Genomic DNA, 19,669 nt, shown 5'->3' with positions numbered 1-19,669 from the left:
AAAGATACAGATCTCTTCCTAGCAGATACTGGGTTTATGGCTTCAAATTCACCGCTTATGAGTTTCTTCACTTGGGAGGTTGTTTATGGATGAACGTTGCAGCACCAGTTCCCTTCTGCCATTCCTAGGCACTAAGGTTAAGTTAGGTCTTCCAGCTACAGGATTTTAAGTTCTTCTCTTGAAGAAAAACTTGAAGGTTTCTTTCTCAAGAAGACTAAAGACTAAACACATGTACAAAAACTTACTTTTCACTTTCTTGACATGCTCCTTTCAGCTAAGTTGTTATTCTGTCAAGCATACATTGCTTATGCTTCCCTGAAGTAGCAGTTCTTTATAATGTGACCATCTTGTTTGCCTCATTTTGTATCTTTGAACCATCCCAAGAGCTGAGTAGGAGCATTTTTCAGTTTTTGATATTCGGTGACATGAGTTCTCCTGCAGACTCTTCTGAAAACGATTTGCAAATCAACATCTGATGCGTGCAGTGGCTTGAATATGTACTAAGATGGGTGCACTCAACTAGCAGTTATTTTAGTATTATAATTATGAAAACAAGTGTGCTCTTTAATTTATTTATAAAATAACATAGATGTAAAAAGTAAGTTAAGGATAAACTTGACTGATGACTATACACAGTGGTAATATTTCAAAAGAGTAATCTTTAGAATTTTGAGGCAACCGTAAACAACACTTCATAATGCTGGTGTGACCTCTCTTAAAAAAATATATAAATTCCCTTGCTGCAGTCTGGTGAGCAATCACAGGCTATTAAAAACAAGAGAGGGAATTCCTAAGATGGTTCAGTAAAGCGAGATGGTGTCATTTAAAAACAACAAAGTAAATCTAGATTTCTAAGAGTATTGTTTTCTAATATCTAACTTCTCTCCTGGTTATAGCCTCGTTAATACAGTAGTGAAAGACCTCACGATAACTTCATCTCTGTATCTCCAGTCGAACTTCCAACTGGCCTGCTAGATAAGGGTGAAGCAGCATGACAGTATGTATCTAGATGCTATTATGGCTTTTTTAAATAATTCAGAGAAATATGGTTTGGCTGAAACTTCTCTAAGATGGATATACAACTGGCTAAAGAATAACATTCATACAAGAGTAATCACCATATGTTTAGCACAGCTGAAGGATCCTCTAAGTGGACGTTTGAATGTGTGGTATGCCACGTTTACAAGTATAACATGGGTGATGAAAAGCAGAATACGCTTTAAAACACTTTGAGGTGACATCAGTTTAGAAACAGCTTAAGTGGAAGACATTTTCCAATACAATTTTTACTCTAATAATGGGAGAAATCAACAAGGTCTAATCAAGTAAAGGTAAGTGCGAAAGGCTGCACTTGGAAGGACAAATCAAATGCAAATATCAGCTAGGGAACGCTTGACTAAGTAGCTGTTCTCAGTCTGGAGGGTTTTGCAGCTCTCAAACTGAAGGTGGATCAGCAGTGTGGTGCTAATGTGAAAAATTCCAGGTGTTGCGGATGGCAGTGGTGATATGGTTGTGTGCAGTTTGGGGAGTATGCAGACGTCTCTAGAAGAATCTTAAAAAAAAAAAAAATGGTGGGGAGGGCAACAAAGAGAAAACAAGCTCTGGGAGAGTTTAGTGTGGAAAAGAAAAGGTTTGAGAGTGAATGTAACAGTCTTCATAGCTGTGCAATGTGTTTATGCAAGCGGTGATTAATTGTTCTCCGTGTTCACTGAGGTAGAGCTATACAACTCACAGCAATATGAAGTTATTAAAATAATGAGAAATTTTTGCAGTTAAGAAGCTAGATTGGCCTTGTAGCAAAGTGAGTCACTTTTACTGTAGAAGTTCAAAACAATATTGGAAAAACAGTAGTGATGGTTGTCTGAGGTAGACCTGATCCTGCTTTGGAGAAAGGAGAGGGACTAGAGCATACCCTCAAGTTTCTTCTAGTCATATACTTTAATATTTTAAATAATGTGACCCTGTGCAGACGGTTTATATTTTCTCACCACACATGCATGGGAATAAAATTCTTCAAACGGCATGGCTATTTTATCCCTTATTTTCTGGAATGTTTCATTCTTAAATTCATACCATTTCTGGAATCATCCATTCACATTTTCCAAAGCTTGCTGCATGGAGCTGGAGTGAGGTCCTGGTTTCCTCACCCCATGTTCATCTGTGTCCTCAAACGTGGGCACCAGACTAAGCCTGGTAAGTGAATCCTTGTGTCCTCCATCTCTACGTGAGCCTACATGTGGACACAGGACTGTGACAAGCTGTTGAGCAGTGTGCTGAAGCTCCATCTTACTCGGCACTTAAAGGCTTGGGTCAGCCTTCTCTCTTGTACATGGTAGGTAGACTGCAATTGAAACATATGTAAAGGAAAATTAGCTGCCAACACCTTGAACTTCCTGTAACCAGGTTCCTCTTTACTCACAGAAATGTAAGCTTGGGTATGGAAAATAGTGGTGGATATAGGGGCAGGTCGTCAGCTGTCAGGGTTATTGGGCCTAAATTTTTTAGAAAAGTTTTGTACACGCAATGACATGTGAGGCATCACTTAAATCTCAGACACAAGCTCAACCACACCCTGCTGTGTGGCTCCAGATGAGTTTCTGACGGGGGCTGGGTGCTGTGACAGGGGATGGTGGAGATGGTGCTTTATTGGAACACCTGAGGGACCCGCATGTGGAAAGAGGCTTTGGGACTGGCGCAACGCTTCCAAAGAGACGCGTGAGGAGCGGGTGTAGCCTCTTCCCCCGCTCTTTACCACACAAACACCCCAGCGCCGAGGACACCGTTCCCCTTCCCCTCACGGGGCCCGGCTCCTCAGCGGGACCCCCCTCGCACCCCATCCCTCGCTCCCTCCCCTCAGCGCGGCCGCGGCCCGGGGGCTCCCCCCGCGGCGGGGAGGCGCCGTGCGGGTCACCGCGTCCCCTCCCCGCTGGCGGCGGCGGCGGCCGGGCTCCGCCATCGGGCCGGGCCGAGCCGAGCCGAGCCGAGCCGAGCCGGGCTGTGCCGGGCCGTGCCGGGCCGTGCCGCCATGGCGACGGACGGTGAGTGCGGGCGGGGGGTGCCCGAGGGGCGCTGCCCCTTGCCGGGGCTTTCCTCAAGGCGTGGGGTGGTCGTGGGAGGAGGAATAGCGGGAGGGAGAGCACCTGCTGGCAGGGGTATTAACAAAGGACGGGGGGGTTCAGCTGTGCCTGTGTGCAGCCGGGGGGGGGGGGGGGGGGGGCTGTGGCCGCAGCAGGGGTTTTGAGGAAAATCGCCTTCTGTTTTCTGATCCTAATGGCACACGCCGTAAGCCCCGGCTGCTGCATGGGTCTGGCTTGCAGGGAGGGCAGAAATTCCTGTTCGGGTGCCAGGCCACAGCGCCGGGGGGGTAAAACCCGGCTGGGTGCTGCCGCCGGGGTCCTGGGGAGCCCCCAGCTCGCTGCAGAAGCACGGACGGCGGTTGTGCTGGAGGTGGCTGGGCTGGTTTTCTTGTGTCTTTTACCAGAGTATTTGGGGGATAAATAATCGCAGGAACCTTTAAAGGATGTCAGGATGGCACAAAACGGGTTCATCGTCTCCCCAGAACAAAATATCCTAGGCTTGAGTTTTTATAAAGATGGGACTTAACGGGGAGTCTAATTTCTCTCCTCCTTTTGTCGTTTAGCGGTGCTCACTTGTGTTTGCTGTTCCTCGTTGTCTTTCAAGAGTGTCCCTAAGGAAGGGTGATCTCGGGCAAGGCCCAGGCTGACACGATGTGGACGTCTGTCCATGCTTCAACGCGGCCTTTGGAGAACGCTGCCGGTCAACGTGAGTAGATTGAACTAGATCAGCAAACACAACGTGAAGCAGTTACGTGCGATGCTGTAAATTTGCCCCTCAAGCCTAACAAGTGCTAGGGGTGGGATTCACCATGCAGTGTGATCAACGCATTGATCAGTGCAGTGTTGAAGTGTTGCTCAACTGATTGTGAGAGCAAGGAGGTAGCCTGGAGAAGTTTACATTGCCCTTTGGTGTGGATCTTTGTGTCCCAGTCTGCTTTTAGCTGAGCTTTGCATTAAGTTGGAAGCGTGTGTGCTCCGTTGGGTGCTCTTCCTTGTAGTTCCTGCCGTGTGTTGCTGTCCTGGGGCTGCCTCCGCCTTTCACTAGCACTGCGGTGAGAGACCGAGCTGATAAACCCTGCTAAACTCATCTGGCTTCGTCAGTGGCAACCAGAGTATCTCATACAGTCTACTGTTTTGTGCTTGTTTTGGGTGCCAGGTCAGAGCTGGCTGAAGTTCCTTTTTTCCTCACCGCTCTGTATCTCAGCCTTAGTCCTCTTGTCCTTTAGAGCTGAGATACTTGGTCCCGTCACCAGTGTACTGCTTTCAAAGCTACCCATGTGCTTTGTGTACACGAGGTTCCTTGGTGGTTTGCAATACCTAATCTTGGTAAGCACATCTAACGGTTAATTCGTGATCTAGTTGGCAATTACTCGTTATAGCAATTGAGAAATAATACCTTAAGTACCAAAGACCTGAGGGGTGCTCAATATTAGAATGAAAGAGGTTGCATTCCTTGGGCTTGGTAAGATGGTGTCTTTGTATTAAATTTCATTCAGATATAAACTGATTTTTATGGTTGGACCAGATGATCTTAAAGGTCTCTTCCAACCTTAATGATTCTATAATTCTATGATTCAATTCAAGTGGGCAAATTTGGATTGTTCTGTTTAGCTTTCTGTCTAGCAGGTGCCTTAGCAGTTGTCAACCCTGCCAGTACTTGCATGGAGCAGTGACACCATGGGCAGAACAGAGGGTTTGTGTTGATCAGGGAACTTTGGGAGGAGCAGGGGCATCCTGTAGCTCAGGTGCTATCAAATTCTGTCCTTGGGTCAGAGCTGTTCCTCAGGGAAAGGAATAATAGCCAGAGCGTCTCTCTGTGATCCTGGGCTGCCAGAAGAGGTGGATGTGATGACTTGAGGTGATCACAGATGCATGTTAGAGCAGTCTGCTCTGGTTTTTATCGTTAAATAATTCATTGTTCCTGATGGCTGAAGGATCGGAAGCGAGGCAAGTTTGGTCTCCAGTAGCTTTGGCTTCTGCCCAATTTGAAATGCATGCAGCTTGGACACAGTTCAGATCAGTGCTAGAGAAAATACTGTGCATCATTTGAATACACTTCTAATGTTAATAAATATGGTGTCCTCACAGCAGTAAGTGCGTTCCAGACATTTTAAAATGAAAAATCTCCCAAGGGGACATATTGAAAAGATGAGTTAAATGGAGACACAAGTGACTATCCAGAGCAGACTTTAAATACTAGAGAATAAAGTAGTTCTAATTTGAAAGTTCATTTTATTGTAGGTGAGTTCTCTTTTTGCTGACTTAGGAACCTGTGATGCATAGAGAAACGATCAGTGTTAAGGGGATGTGCATGTTTTCTGCTGCTGGGTCTGTGGCATCAGGGCTTTAACCACATTTTGTATTAGCAGCCCTGTTTGTTACACAGATGAGTGTGCTGGCTGTATTCCACCCAAAGGCAGCTTCACACTGTTAAAGGGCTGTTGGTCATTTGAACAAGACTTTAATTAAACAATCTGCGCCTGTGTATTTGCGTTACTTCATGTTCACGGGTTTCACAGTGCAGCAATGTATCATTAATATTTATTAGTGCAGTAATAAGATCCCAGGCAAGGTACCTGAGTCCTGAATGAATTATTCCCCCTTAATGAAGATGCTAGGAAGGGGACGTGGGTCTGGTATAGCGATCTAGAGAAGGGTGCACTCGTTTCCTTGGCTAAGATCCTTGTCAAAAAGCTTAGAAAATACAGGCAAGACTGTTAGGTGCTTCTTTAAAAAAAAAAAAAAAAAAAGCAAATAAATTGTCAACAACAGTTCAGAGTCTTACTGATTAGCTTGCATTGTCTGGATGGACAGCATGAAGATGTAGGTCTTGAGGTTTTTATGGTGGTGTTAGGAATTCGCGTGCCTGAAAGCACTGGCTGAGAGGGCCTTGGCTCCTGGGTCCTGAGCTGCTCGGCGAGGAAGGAGCCTGGAGGAGCTCTGCCAACAAGCCCTGGGGGTCTGCGTCCCTCCCCTCACAATGGCAGTGACTTCACTGCCACCGTGAGCTGGTGGCCCTAGGAAATGCCTGTGTAGAGCCAACCCCTACACCTGTATGCCTGACAGCTGCCCGTGAGATTGCGTGCAACCGTGGAAGGCTTTGCTGAGTGCTGCCGCACTAGTGTGTGTGAAAATCCTCCCATTTGAAAGTAATCAGGGCTGTTAGATGCTTTGATTTTTGTTACCTCTCTTGTTTCGTTTTGACACAACGCTGCTTAAATTCGTGCTAATAATAGACCTGCACCGCATCTGGTTGTGTTGAAAGCAGATCTTGAAAAACGCCTGCTTTGTGTGAAATATTGATTGCAGTTGTATGCTCTTTTCTAAATACTTGAAACACGGTTAATTTTATAAAGAGCCTCTATTTGTGCTTACACGCTGTCCCCAGGAGAAAACTTTGAAAGAGAAGTACGTATTCAGGCTTGAAAATGGCTTGCGAAATAAATTGGAGAGCATTTTAAATCTTCTGTTTCCTTCCTGTTTTGATGATCGTTGGAGTGGAGGGTATCCTCCAAGGAAGATGCCTCTGACGAGGGTTTGCTTTGGGCATTGTTATTCACGAAGACAGGCAACTTTGACTGCTCTAGGAGAGGATGGGGACCTGGGATGCAGTGGCCGGGGTGCAGGCGACGTTCCTTCTCTGATAAAAGAAGAGCTAAGGGACCACTGGGCTTTCGGGCCCTGAAGTCAGGCTCTTAAAAAATATTTTTAGAGGTTTGAAGGCACAAGTGAGGTGCCAAACCAAGCGTTCTCAGGCATGTAGGGCACCTTAAATCAAATCTGGCCCCAGAGCCTTGCTGGTAATGGCCGTAGCACTAATTTAGTATGCTTAGGTCATGGTGAAATGGGTCCCTTTCGGGGCGGGCGGGCCATTAAGGAGGAAGCCCTGCAATGTGGTGGTGAATCTGCGGATGCGCTGGGGCCCCGTGCTGGAAGCTCTGCGGCAGCAGGAGAACTGTTAGCTGTGCAAGGGGTTGTAAAATGGAGGTCTGCGGCTTGTCTTCGCTCTAAGTAATGATGCCAGCACTTCCTCGGGGACCCATCTGCAGCAGTCCGTAACGTTCATTGCGTGTTCCTTTCTTGAAGTGTTCTTTTGGTTCCCCTGCACATGGCAAACAAGCGCGTGCCATCTGGCCTGGCTAAGCCGCGGCGCTGCTCAGCTGCAGAGCTGCCTCTCATCTCAACAGGAGCAGTCCTAATTACCAGGGGAGGTTATCTGAAAACATCGGGCAGCAGTATTTCCAAAAGCAGCCTCTTTATGCCTCAGATAGGCTGACATCATGAGCGGTGGGGTTAAGTGTGCGGTAAGGAGCCCTTGTGTTCCCTTCCCATTTGTACCATCTAGTGCTTACTGCTCTTGTGCGCTGAGAAGTGCAATCAATCAATTATTCAGCAAGGGCTTCAGTCCGATCTGTCTAGGGGCTGGGAAGGCACTGACTCTACAGGCTGGGTCTGTGAGCTGCTGTTTGGGCGCACGGGCTCTGTACTGACTGTTCTTGGTGGAGTTTTAGGAAATGAATTCCCACTCGGGGAGGGTACAGCTATCGATTGTTCATCTGGTAAGTATGTGCTCAACTTAGTACAGTGGCTGTAAGCAAATCCAATTAGACACGTTTTAATCAGTCATAGATATTATGCTAGCTGTGCTGTCCAGAATGAGCTTCCTGGATGGCTTCCTATTTTAGGTTTTGGTGTTGATGGGTTAAAAGAATGGATAAACAGATGGCTACAATTGCCAACAGCAGTGTTATCCATCAGCAGCGTGACCAGCTGCAGGGCTTGGTTAAAGCAATAGGTTGAAAGAGTGAGGGTTATGGCAGCCTTCTGAACAGGTATGATGAGGACAAGGTGACGTCCATGAAGTCCCGAGGAGAGCAGCTTACGGTAGTCAAAGTGGAAGACTAGGAAGAGAATTAAATAGTATGTAGGGACTGTAAAGAGCAATCCTATGAAGCTCCATGTCGAAACCTCCTTGTGAGAGGAGAGCAGGATGCCCGAGCACTGGAGAAGATGGAATAGGGCTGGTTGATTTAGTTTCTTATGGTACCCCTTAATCAACACTTGCAGGTATACAAAAATTTGCTTAGAGAAACTTTGACTGTTCTGACCACTCCTTTTCGCAAGCGGTGTCTCGGCCCTGTGCAGAAGGCACGGCTGGGATTTGTGTCTGGGCTTCAGTCCTTGTTCTGCTTCTGAATTCGTGAGGTATCATCAAGCTAGGCAGTGTTATCGAGCCTTTCTGGGTTAAACGTACACAACACTGGGGCCTCCAAGGAGTGGGGTTCAGCCATAATTAGCCTTCATTGGCTTTAATAAGGTCTGAAAGCACCTGGGACCTTGCAGGGTAGTGCAAAATTTCTGCAGCTGGCTGACATGTTCAGTTGGCTAATTATTTTTTTAAAAAATACAATTTTGTGGATACCAGAACTACTTAGTTCAGTCGAAGTTTGGAGACTCTTAAACACTTCTTGTGAAAATGTGGAAAATCGGAACGTGATTTCCATCTCACAAGTGTCTAGAGAGCATACTCAGGTAACGTATTGTATACAAATGTATTAGAAAATCCACCAAACCTCTCCCATCGCCTCCTCCTGAGAGCCAAGCGCTTATGCAGTTGAAACAAAAATGTGTTTGGTGCCTGAACCCAGTAATTTTCAGACAGATCTACTCAGCCTTTTGTGATACCTCACTGTGACTGAAAGAAAAGAGCTTTCTGAAAGCGTTCATTACTCCTTGGTGTGGTACTTGCTCTTTTCCTACCCATTAGCTCATCAACGGGATTCTGCAGGTAGAGGGCATCTGCACCCTGCTAATTCCTGGTGGCATTGCTGCTAATTTGATCAGCAGAGAAGCATTCGAGCCACTTTCAAAAGGTGATTATCAGGATCTCGGGTTGCCGTCTGCAGCAAACGATTGCAATAGGTTTTTCTCTTTTCCAGTATTTAATTTTGCTCAGACAGAGACGAGGAAGTGAGCCTTGCAGCAAAGGCTGAAGCTCAGCAGTGGCTGACCGAGCAAACACAGACCTGGGAGCGGGCTCTCCCTTTCAGCAGCGTTCGCCTGCTCTGCTCGCCGCAGACTGCTCCATAGGCTGTGCAGGTAAAACTGCTGCAGGGAATTGTTAGTTAACTGACCAACACGCAGCCACGGCTCAGACGCCTGCGTGCCTCAGGTATTAGTGCACTGGGCAGACGTGCGCAGCTCTGCTGGCACGTGGAGGGGGGCAGTGTCCTGTCACACTGCTGCTGGAGAAGGTGGCAGCAAACAAAGGGATTCTGCAGCGTTTGCCCTTCACCTCTGCTCTGTGATTTCAGGTGGGATTGCACTTCCTGATGCAAAGCTCTCCGGAGCTTTGCAGGGTCTGTGTTTTGCTAAGATGTACAGACCCTTCATTTTTAATGGGCTGTTTAAGAATCAAAAGCATGGTTAAGATGTCGTAGCCTGCGGTGCCTGCGTTGGCCGCAGGTAGATACAGCTGCTTCCTTACCACCCGTGTCTCAGAGACCCCCGGTGCTTTGGTGTTCTGCAGTGAATTGTCCCTGAAGCTGTGGTCGGTTTTGTTCACCCTCTCCTGGGAGTTAACAACGAACAGCAGGCAGTCTCTCCTAGCCGTTGGCATAAACTGATGCGCGTGCACGTGGTGTTGAGATGAAATGTGCTTTGCAGGAATTCAGGCGGTGATGTTTCTGGCCTGATGAGTGAAGGGGAGAGGGTTATTTCACAATGGGTTAACAAGCGATCGGCAGCTAAGAGCCAAGACGGTCGTTAGTAGGAGACTGACTGGTCATGCCCAAGAAACACAAGTATTAATAAAGTGCAGATAGTGAATTCCCCTTTGGGAAACGTATTATAGCATGGCTTCTGAAGGTCTGAGGTAATGAGCTGGAGAAAAGTGTTGGAAGAAGAGCGTGAGGGAGAGAGGACAGACGCTGAGCTGAACAGAGACCTCTGGAGAAAAAAAGATGGTTGCTTCTGCCAGCAGAGGTCTTGTGAAAGCAGGGCGAGTGTCCTGCCTGCAGGCTGGGCCCTGGCATCTTTTGGTCTGGATGAAACAAAAGAATTTCTTGCAGCTGGAGTAAAACCAAGTGTGGTTTTCCATGATATCCTTACACGTGTCTCCACACTAAGTAATTGTTGTTTAAATTTTTTTTTGTAGTAAATAACTGCCATGATTCCCTTGGCCCAGTTGCTGAGAATTATTTCAGAGGACTCACGGTCACACCGCTTTCCATCCCAAGGATAGGGTGAGCCTTAGGATCAGACAGTGGGATTCCCTGCGTGAACCATCCTGGGAAGGCTGAAAAATGCCCACGCAGTAGCAAAGCCACTGGATCTGGGAGGTGGTGGTAGTGCAGGGCTTGTGTTTGAGGTAGGTGTCTTTTGATGACCAGCACTAGTTGGAATATTTTTGGCACGTATCAGAACTGCGTAGTGTCTGGATCTCGGGAGTTTCAAGTGAGTTTCTGACAAAATGTAGTTTTTTTTTCTATATTGTTTGTTTGTTTGTTTTGTTTTGTTTTCCGTATTGTGGGTTTACTTTTTCATTCTTTTGTAACTGGGCAAAAGCAACCTAAAACTATTTATCAGACAGTAGCAGAGGAGGCTGAAACTGTCTGTTCCAGGGTGGATATTTCTCTTTTTTTTGTTTCCTAGTGAATCTTTGGAACCGATGTTTTCTACCAAGAACTTTTGTTGAGAATTCTTGAGAAGCTTTGCTCTTTGAAGCCCATTTTGCATAGCTGTGCTATGGTTACGCTTTGTGCTTAAAAACTTGGAGTCAACCCTGAAGAACGATGCAGTCACCATAACAATCACGTACACAGTGTTTAATGTGCGGGAGGTTTTTGTCTTCTTTCTTGTTTTGCAGCAGTTTAAATTCTTTGAGCTTCTTTTCGGGGAGCAGGTGAACAGAAAGAAGGGATTTATTTTTCATTGCTATGAAGAGTAGGAAGTTAGTTGTTACAACAGCTGAGATTCTCACCTCATCACCTCACGCTCACCTCAACAACACCTGTTAGAGCTCAATGAAGACTGACATCTTAGCTGGCGAGGTTGTGATAGTTGCATTCAAACAGCGCTTTGACCAAGCATACACGTTCCATGAAGGTAGGTGTAGTTACAAGTTACTTTTCTGTAGAAGTTCTGTACCTGGACCCTGCAGTTGTGTTCATCATTCCCCATGTGCACAGCTGGGACACGAGGCCGGGCAGTTCTGTCACTGCACACCGAGGTGAGTGCTTGCTAAGGTTTCACTGAAGCCCCGTTAGATGAGGCGCATAAAACGCTCACAATGTTTTGCAGCTTTGTTTTTTTGTTGTTGTTGTTTGTTTTTCTCCTCTATGATTTCAAGTACTTGATTTGTCACCCCCTCGCACACCCTTGGAGTTTATATGGTTGTATGTTTGTCACAGGCTTTTTATGTGAAGCAGAGTACATTTCATGATGCTGAAGTCAGAAGACAGCCTGGAAGCAAATTAAGATACATTCATGTTGCCAAAACTTACGCTGCCTGCTGTGTTCTTTAAGGCAGCCCATCACAAGGGGTCCGACGGCCTGTCTGTGCAGCTGTATGTCAGGGGTGCTCAACCTCCTGTCTCCAAGAGCCACCTGCCAACATTTTCATGCAGCAGAGAACTAGATTGATGTGCACCTAATGTCATGGAGAGCTGTAGTAAGAGGGCATTTTGTGGGTGGGAGAAGACAGTGACTTCTTTGGGATCCCACTCCTCAGTTACAGATCCTCAGCTATTTGCATCTGACGATGCTCTGATGTTAGCCCCAATGCTGGGAAACACTCAGGACTTTTTGACTACCCAGGAGCTTTATGGCTGGCCACGTGACCTAGTTTGAAATGGTAAAAGAGCTGTAATTTAGTAAAGGCAAATATAAAGTGCTGTGCTGAGGAAGGAGTCATCAAGGTATTGGTTTTACTGGCTGTGCTGATACAACTCAGCACACTCCAGTTTGGTGTTGCTAATTAATTTTGTCTTTATGAGTGGGACTTGCTGTAGTACGTGCCGCAATGACGCGGAGACAGGAGATGTGCTGTTCCCTGTAGCTGCTATATTTTCTCTGAAAATCAGTGTGGGTATGTCCAAATGCTATGGTTTAGGCTCTGTGGGGAGTCGAGATGACAGCATTGCCACGTGCTCAAAAACGACGACCCAGGCCTCCCAAGTCTGTAACCTGGCATTGAAAAGCAGCAGTTCCAAGTCTCAAACAGAGCACACGTTCTGACTCTTCAGTCTTTACTCCGCGTGTCTGATTTTCAGATATTTCTTCTGCAAGTGTGAGAGCTAGAAACAAAAATGTAAATCAAATCTGAGTTTCTCTTTTGTAATTACATCGTTCCATTGTTCTTACATCTGTAGATTTAAGAAAAACACCAAGTAACTTCTGTTTGATAGCAATTCTGATAACAGAGCTGCAGGGTACCCCTTTTGCGGGGCAAAGGATTGGATTAAAGGTTTCCAGATAGGTAGTCTGATAGGTGAGGAGTGATTCTTTTAAACACAGTTGTTTTCAGCATTCCTCAGAAAGAGGTGTGAAGGACAAATGGTCGTGTATTTGGCTGGCTGAAGGCACAAGGACAGACCTCCAGAGCTGCTGTTCTCCTCATTTGCTTTCCTGATGTTTTCTTGCCTCTTCCTGGTTCAGTTCTTTACTCTCTCTGAATTTCTCCTGTCTCCTGCCTGGCAGAGGGATGCAGTCAGAGCTTCTGCTGCCACCTCGGTTTGTGTTTTGTTCTTCTTTTAGATCGGGGAAAGGAGAGTTGTGTGGAGCTGGCCCCTCGGGAGAGGGAAGGAACACTTGCTCGTATGGTGTTGCTCAGCAGCCTGTGCTTGCCTGGAGTCACTGAGCACCATTTGTGAACGTCCCTTGCTGAAAGGAGTAGGTGAGTCAGAGGCAGCCTGGGATTTCTGGAGTTTATTGGAGTATGAAATCCATAACTAGACGGTTTTAGAATGGGGTCAGTGGGAAATTAAGAGTTGTGCTTGGCATGATCACTCACGAGCTGGGGACACGGAAGGAATATTTCTCTTCTAGACGTGGCGGTGAGATCCAGGATGAGCTCCTGTCAGACCATTAACACAACAGTCACAGGGATCCTGTGGTCAGCCATGTGTCTGCATGGGAAAACCTACAGCCAGCAGCCTGAGCGTGAATTGCTTCAAGGCAGTCGGTATGTAATCCTGTGAAGAAGTTTCCCCCTCTGGAACTGAAAAGAGGAGCCTTCATGCTCCTTCCAGGCAACCAGGGACAGCAGCTGAGGACTGTCCTGTCTTGTAGCCACAGCCACACATCTGCTGGAGGAGGTGCTGCCTGCTTGATCTTACACATTGCTTTGCCTCTCGGGTGGGAGAGAAGCTCATCAGGAAGCACAGGCAGATGTTTGCGTTGTGGGTTACAGAAAGGATTAAGTGTGAGGGCGTTGTGCTGATTGGGTTAATGCTATCGCAGTTTCTGTGAGCATGTGGGTGCCTGGAGAATTGTAATGCAGAAAGTGTCAGCTCCCCTGGGGTTGGGTGCCACCTGACTGATGATTTTTGAGGACTGCAGTTTTGAATTTGGCACCTAAAAAAAGAGCTTGTGTGGGACTTCTGTCACTTATTTCCTGCAAGACTCAACCCTTTTCTAAGACCTTTAACTTTGGGATTCTGTTGACATTCAGTTCTAGTACGTAAAAATTCATTCACCAAATCTTTCTGTGCTGCACTCTAACCTTTGTCTCTCCCTATGGCATATGCTGTAGAGCTTCAGCAAACGGGGTGACAATAGGTTGCATGATGCATAGCAGGATGAGCAGTGTAAGGTCAAAACCACACGGTTAGTATCATGTTTGTGCTGTGATAATCGCAAAGTAGCAGCTGTCTTGCCCTGTCTTTTTCTTTTTCTTTTTGAAACCCACTCCGCTTGTTTTATAATTACTTGGGCTCGTCATGAAGGTAAAAATAGCTTCTCTATTTAAAGAGAACAGATGGTTTTTCTAATGTTTTTTTCTTTAACGTTGAATGAATTGTGGTTGAGTCAGAAACTGCCAGCACAGAAACGTATGTTTTCATTAGAGAAATACTTGATTAGGTTAATTGAGTGTGATTCAATGTGATGTACATTTGGCCAACTTAAAAGCTTTCCAACTTTGTCTTGGATGGAGATAACAGTATCTCGGTGTTTGCAGCAGAGCTCAGTAGCTCCTAAAAACATTGCCCAAGGAGTAATGAGACGTTGAAGGGACACTACTAAATTAGCAGAGGGAATATAAATTTTTTATAACAAAAAATCCCAACAACAAAGAGACAAAACCCAAAACTTTTTAAAGAAAGATGCAAACGGGGAATGTGTGCTTACGGCATGTCCAGGCGTAAAACTCGCACTGTTCTAATTGTGCTAATTTAGCATACACCAAATTTTGAGCAAGGCGTGTGGCTTCCCAAAGACCAGACACCTGTATGTCATTGCCATGGCTCCATTTCCCACGGCTTCGTAAGACTTCATATCATCTCCTGGCTATTTAAGAGGGGCTCTGGTCCCTGGGGTGTTGGTTTTGTCTCTCGCAGCATTTTTGTCAGTCTTCCACACCCACCTGCCCCCGAGCTCCCAGCTCCTGCTCCCTTTCTCCCATCTGGTTCGTATTCCTGCAGCACGGGCAGTGGGGATTTGCGCCCGTAGTTGTTAGGATCTGGTATCAGCAGAAGACACTTGATAAAGATTTGCTATGTGATGTTTAAAGTATGTTTTGTCCTCCCCTTGCCAGCTTATAAATGGCAAAAAAAAAAGATGGTGGTTAAATACATACAGAGGGATATGTGTGGTAGGGAGCTGTGTTAAGGAACCTTTAGTTTACGAATTTGAGGAAAAGGAACTGAAACTCTTAAGAGCAAAACAAAGCACTAGTGGGAGCCGTATCCTTCCTTCTGTAGTCCTTCACGGAGTTTGAATGCAGCAGATGTGAGTGCAGCAATTGCCTGTCTTGGAGGGAACCAGTTAGATTCTGCCCTGTGATATGATTTATAGGAATAGTTGTGGCTTTTGGGAAGGGAGCAAGTAATAAAAATACAGTATTTGCTTTCACCTTTGTTAGCTTCTTTATTTTTGTAGTATAGAAAGATAATAATATTGAAAGTCCTTCCTAAAATGCTATGCCTTATTTTATAGGTATACCCTTCTGAATAGAGGCTGGGGGGAGAGGTGTTGTCCAAGTAACACTAAGAATGACTTGAACTCTCAACCTTATTATTAGCCCTGCTTTATATCCACTCCCCTCTGTGATGCCTGTAGAGCCATTTTTGCAAGAATCTCTGTATCTAAATGCTGGAATGAGAAAGCGATGGAGACTCTAGAGGGCACTGCAGCATCCTTGTGATACAAGTAGCTTTTTTTTTTTTTTTTTCCATAATCTTACTCCTTAGGATGATTGCTTAAAATAGTTAAAAGTAATTTAGAATTTATTTCAGAGAAAGCTTCGTCTAATGAAAATTTTTGTACCAAGACGACTTCTCCCTCTTTTTAGAAGAACCTTGAACATTAGACTAATTATACTGATTTTGTTTTAAATTTTTAATCACTTGTAGGGTATTTGGGTATGATTTAAGCAAACAAGCCAACCAACGTAAATTCAGCATTCCTGTGCATCTTGCAGACTCCACAAATGAGCTATTTGCTTCCACGTTGCTTTCCTCCTCCTCCTCCAGGACAGTCCAATGCAGCGTATCCTTCGACTGGAGGTGCTGCCGTGTGCTTTCCTTGTATACAGGTAAATCAATAAATCATGGTGTCAGCAGAGCACAGCTTGAAACCACATTTCCCTGTACAGGAAGGTTTCAAATTAATTTTAGATGGGAGCTCAAATGTGCCATACACACATCTGCAGATAACGTTACAAGGCTGCGTTCGGAGCGATAGGGTGTTCATTCAGTATGGCAAGCTGCTCTGAAGGATATTGAGCTACAACCTCGAGGCTGCTCAAGCTGTCAGAAGGGGTCAGTAGCTACTTTCTACTCAATAAAGAGTTTGTGTGTGCAGCTGGCTGATTATCTAATGGGCATTTGCTGTGGATTTTGGCTTTGTGGGAGAGTTCACATCCCCAGCCGGTGACCTTCTGTGTCTCTGCAAAGTGGAGCAGAGCCCAGGTCTCGCAGCACACGGCGGCTGCGGAGCCTGTCGTCCTCCAGGCGTCTGCTCACGGTGAGTTAAAGCGCAGGAGTCACACTCGGATGCCTCCAATTCTTTTCAGAGCACGTGCGCGCAATTATCTGGAAGGATGTTCTGGAGGGCACGCTTGGCATACGCGACCCTCTTCCCCTGATATCTAATAATAGGTGCACACAGCAGCACCTGCTGTTTTACAGCCGTCAGCAAGGGTCAGTGCTTTGTGCTCGCCGTCCTTCTGGAGGTACCTCTCCCTCGGGGGAGGCACTGCACGCTGCTCGCACAGATGCACGTGCCGGGGACGCGCAGGGTCAGGGCGTCGTTGCCATTGCAGGCACGTTCGGGGACGGCACTGAAGAGCCCGTGCTGAAATCCAACAGGCAGGTGCTCGAGCTAGGAGCGTGCTACCAGCATCGCTCTGAGAGTCAGTGGATGATAGATTTCTGTTAACTTTCACTGTAGCAAAGCTTCTTCCAAATTGAAATTGACTCCTTTACGCAGCAGGAAAAGGAGGATCATCCTAAATAGTTACTCTGGGCGCATGCAAAAAGCTCTGAGTGGATTAAACAACTGACTCTTCTTTGCCATGCGTCACTTCTGTTTAGGGACTCTTTCTTCCATTAATGGCATGAAATGCAGCTACTAACTTCGGTATGTTATACAAAATACAAAGTGCACATCCCTATGCACAGAGTTTTTAATACTTGATGCTCTTGAAATATGTATTTGTTTTCTAAGTAGAGCGCCCCTTGTCAGTCTGTGCAAATTAGAAATGATGACAGGACAAGTAGAGCAGGGGATAACAGAGACATGACTTTATTGAGCTGAAAAATAAGATACAACGTGATCGTGTTTCAGCCTGAGTAAAGGAAAATTGCTGATACATTTATACATACTTAGAGAATTAAAAACAACCAAACGACAACAAAAAGCAGCGGTATGTTCCCTCTCAGTTCCATCTGGTTTATCTTTTATTCAGTTTTGCGTTAAAAACCAAAATGAGTGAGATAGCTGAGTGTCACTCATCTGCCATGTCCTGTTTATCTTGTTGCAGCCCTACCTATCTGTCCTCTTCAGCGTTTGGAAGCCACTGTTGGTCTCAGGCTGGAGACGACACCCTGTTGCAAAAGGATGCTGTTGCAGTGGAGGGGCCACAGACTGCTTAAAGGGACCCTCCTGGTCCTCTGCCCTCCACGGGGCCATGCAGCACCAACAGCTGAGGGCTGGAGCAGAGGACGCGCATCCAGCCCCTGTGTGGTGTGCCCCGGGCGCTCAGCTTCTGGCTGCCAAGTGCAGGAGCATCCTGCCTGAGCTGCTGTCGGGGTAATGCTGTAGCTGGGAAGGACGTGTCCTGCGGGGCAGGCTGGCTGCCTGCAGGCTGGTGAGTGAGCTGCACGGCGACGCCTGGGATGTGCAGAGAGCAACGTGGAGGTGCCTTTGCTTATACTTCTGTGGCAAACCCTTGTGTGGGACCTGCCAGTGCCTAAAGGGGGCTGCAGGACAGCTGGGGAGGGAGGGACTCTGTGTCAGGGAGTGGAGTGATAGGACAGGGGGTAAAGGCTTTGTATTAAAAGGAGAGGGTAGGTTTAGATACATGTAGGTATGCAGAAGGTAGGTTTTCATGCTGAGGGCGGCGAGGCCCTGGCGCAGGCTGCCCCGAGGAGGAGCTGTGGCTGCCCCATCCCTGGCAGTGCCCAAGGCCAGGCTGGATGGGGCTGGGGGCAGGGGTCCCTGCCCATGGCAGGGGCTGGGATTAGATGGGCTGTGAGGTCCCTGCCAACCCAAACCACCCTGTGGTTCTGTGAGGTGGCATGGGTGCTGGAAGCAGCCCAGCTGCAGCCGCACGGAGCTCTGTCGGGGCAGGAGCCTTGCACAGTCCCAGCCAGCGCAGGCAGCTACGCTGTGCTCGTCAGCGCACAGGACGTGGCTGCATTTCTGTTTGATGCGGTCTCTTCTAGCCTACTTAAAGCAGTGCCTTCGTTCATTTTCTTCTCCTTGGCTTTCTCCAAACCCAGTGAATTTTCCCCATTAGGCTTCCCTCCTTCCAGTTCCAGGTCTGCCAGAGCCTGAAGCCAGGGGCAGATGTTGCAACCCAGCAGCTATGCATCAGCCTGACCGGTTCCCCCCTAGGAACTTCGGGGCATTTTGGGGGATTGGCAGTGGCCTTGGTTTGTGTAACTGGCCAGGTGAATTGAGGCTGCCTGCTGGAGTGCCCTGCTCTTCAAACACCGAAAACATGTTGTCCTCAAGCATGTCGCCTATCAGTAAGAGACTTTCTGAATCTGGCTGACTGCTGGGTGATGCGTTGCGTAGGTATTGCATAGAAATCACAGCTAATTTATGTTTGTACCAATTAATTTCCCTCTGTGTTTTCTAATTAGCGAAGGTGTGACTTCAAAGTGGATTAACAGAATGATGATAAATCTCCGCGTACGCACTCTCCTTGTGAATGAAGGTTGTTATTTCTCTGTGGTTTAAAACTGAGCCGCGTGTGCTGTCTGACTTGGTTTGAAGTGCCTGAAATCAGCTTAATTGTATAGTGTTGTAATTTAAGGCTACTTTGAGTGTTTGAAGAGGAGAGATTGCAAAAGGTCTTAATGCTGGTGAGCTGATACGCTGCAAGTTCTTGTCTTTAGCATTTCTTTTGAGTGCACATCTCTGTCAGCCCCTTTAAAGTGTGGGACCTCTTTCCTGCTCCCCCTTCTGCCCTCAGTATCTGCTTGGCATTCTCACGCCGTTCCTTTGCCTGATGCTCCAGGTGTTCAGAAGCTTATGAATAACAGAGGAAAAAAAAATCGATTTTTTTTTTCTGGCAATTTGAGAGTCAAAGTGAGGTTGTGAGTTTTTAAACACGGTAGGGCTTCTTAGTGCTCTTTTCCCCCAGGTGATTTGGTCGTCCATTCATGGGGGCAGATCTGCCACTGGACAGCAAACTTGGCTGAGTTCTGCCTGTTTTGACAACAAAAGATTAAAAAACCAAAATAAATAAACACAAAAAGCCCCTCTAATCGCTCAAAAATGTAGAAGTTAGATTCAATGTAAGCAGTTTGGCTGAGAATATATAAATCTGCCGTGCTGTGCCAGGAACTTATGTCTGCCAGATACACAAAAAAATGAATTATCCTCCTAATGACAGATACTTCTGCCTCTCTCAGCTGGGTCAGCTGGGATCTTAGAGAATTAAACAGGATGACTCTGGGCCTTAAAGCTTACGCTGGTGTTACTGCTGCTGTAATTCTTGCTCTGGAATGATGACCACGGGGTTTTTAATACTCTCTGTCTTTATATGCTCTTATTAAAGGTGCGTTCATGGCTTACAGGGCTGGATCTGATGCAATCATCACAGCTCCCTAACTTCCCTGGAATTAGTCTGCCGCACTAGACGATCTGACGAAGGTTTTAAAATGAAATGCAGTTCTCTTTAGCTAGTAGCGAAGACTGTC

General features: G+C 46.6%; 1 protein-coding gene across 20 annotated transcripts in view; it reads left to right on the top strand.

The window, feature by feature from the left end:
* Positions 1–2,935: 2,935 nt before the first annotated feature.
* The window catches only part of SYT16 (synaptotagmin 16), a 102,408-nt gene continuing 85,674 nt past the window's right edge, over positions 2,936–19,669 (top strand). For 12 of the 20 annotated variants that reach the window (XR_010831670.1, XM_066997373.1, XM_066997361.1 and 9 more), the window contains exons 1-4: positions 2,937–3,038; positions 3,641–3,783; positions 12,834–12,972; positions 13,125–13,260. The gene's annotated coding sequence lies outside the window, so the exon portion shown is untranslated. Of the gene's footprint in view, positions 3,039–3,060; positions 3,153–3,640; positions 3,784–9,016; positions 11,308–12,833; positions 12,973–13,124; positions 13,261–19,669 lie in introns of those variants that run through there. The other 8 variants (XM_066997375.1, XM_066997374.1, XM_066997372.1 and 5 more) reach the window with 5 other exon arrangements.

This window comes from Anser cygnoides, chromosome 5 (genome assembly GCF_040182565.1).
Source record: "Anser cygnoides isolate HZ-2024a breed goose chromosome 5, Taihu_goose_T2T_genome, whole genome shotgun sequence".
Lineage (NCBI taxonomy): Eukaryota > Metazoa > Chordata > Aves > Anseriformes > Anatidae > Anser > Anser cygnoides.
This window is presented reverse-complemented; position numbering and strand designations above follow the sequence as displayed.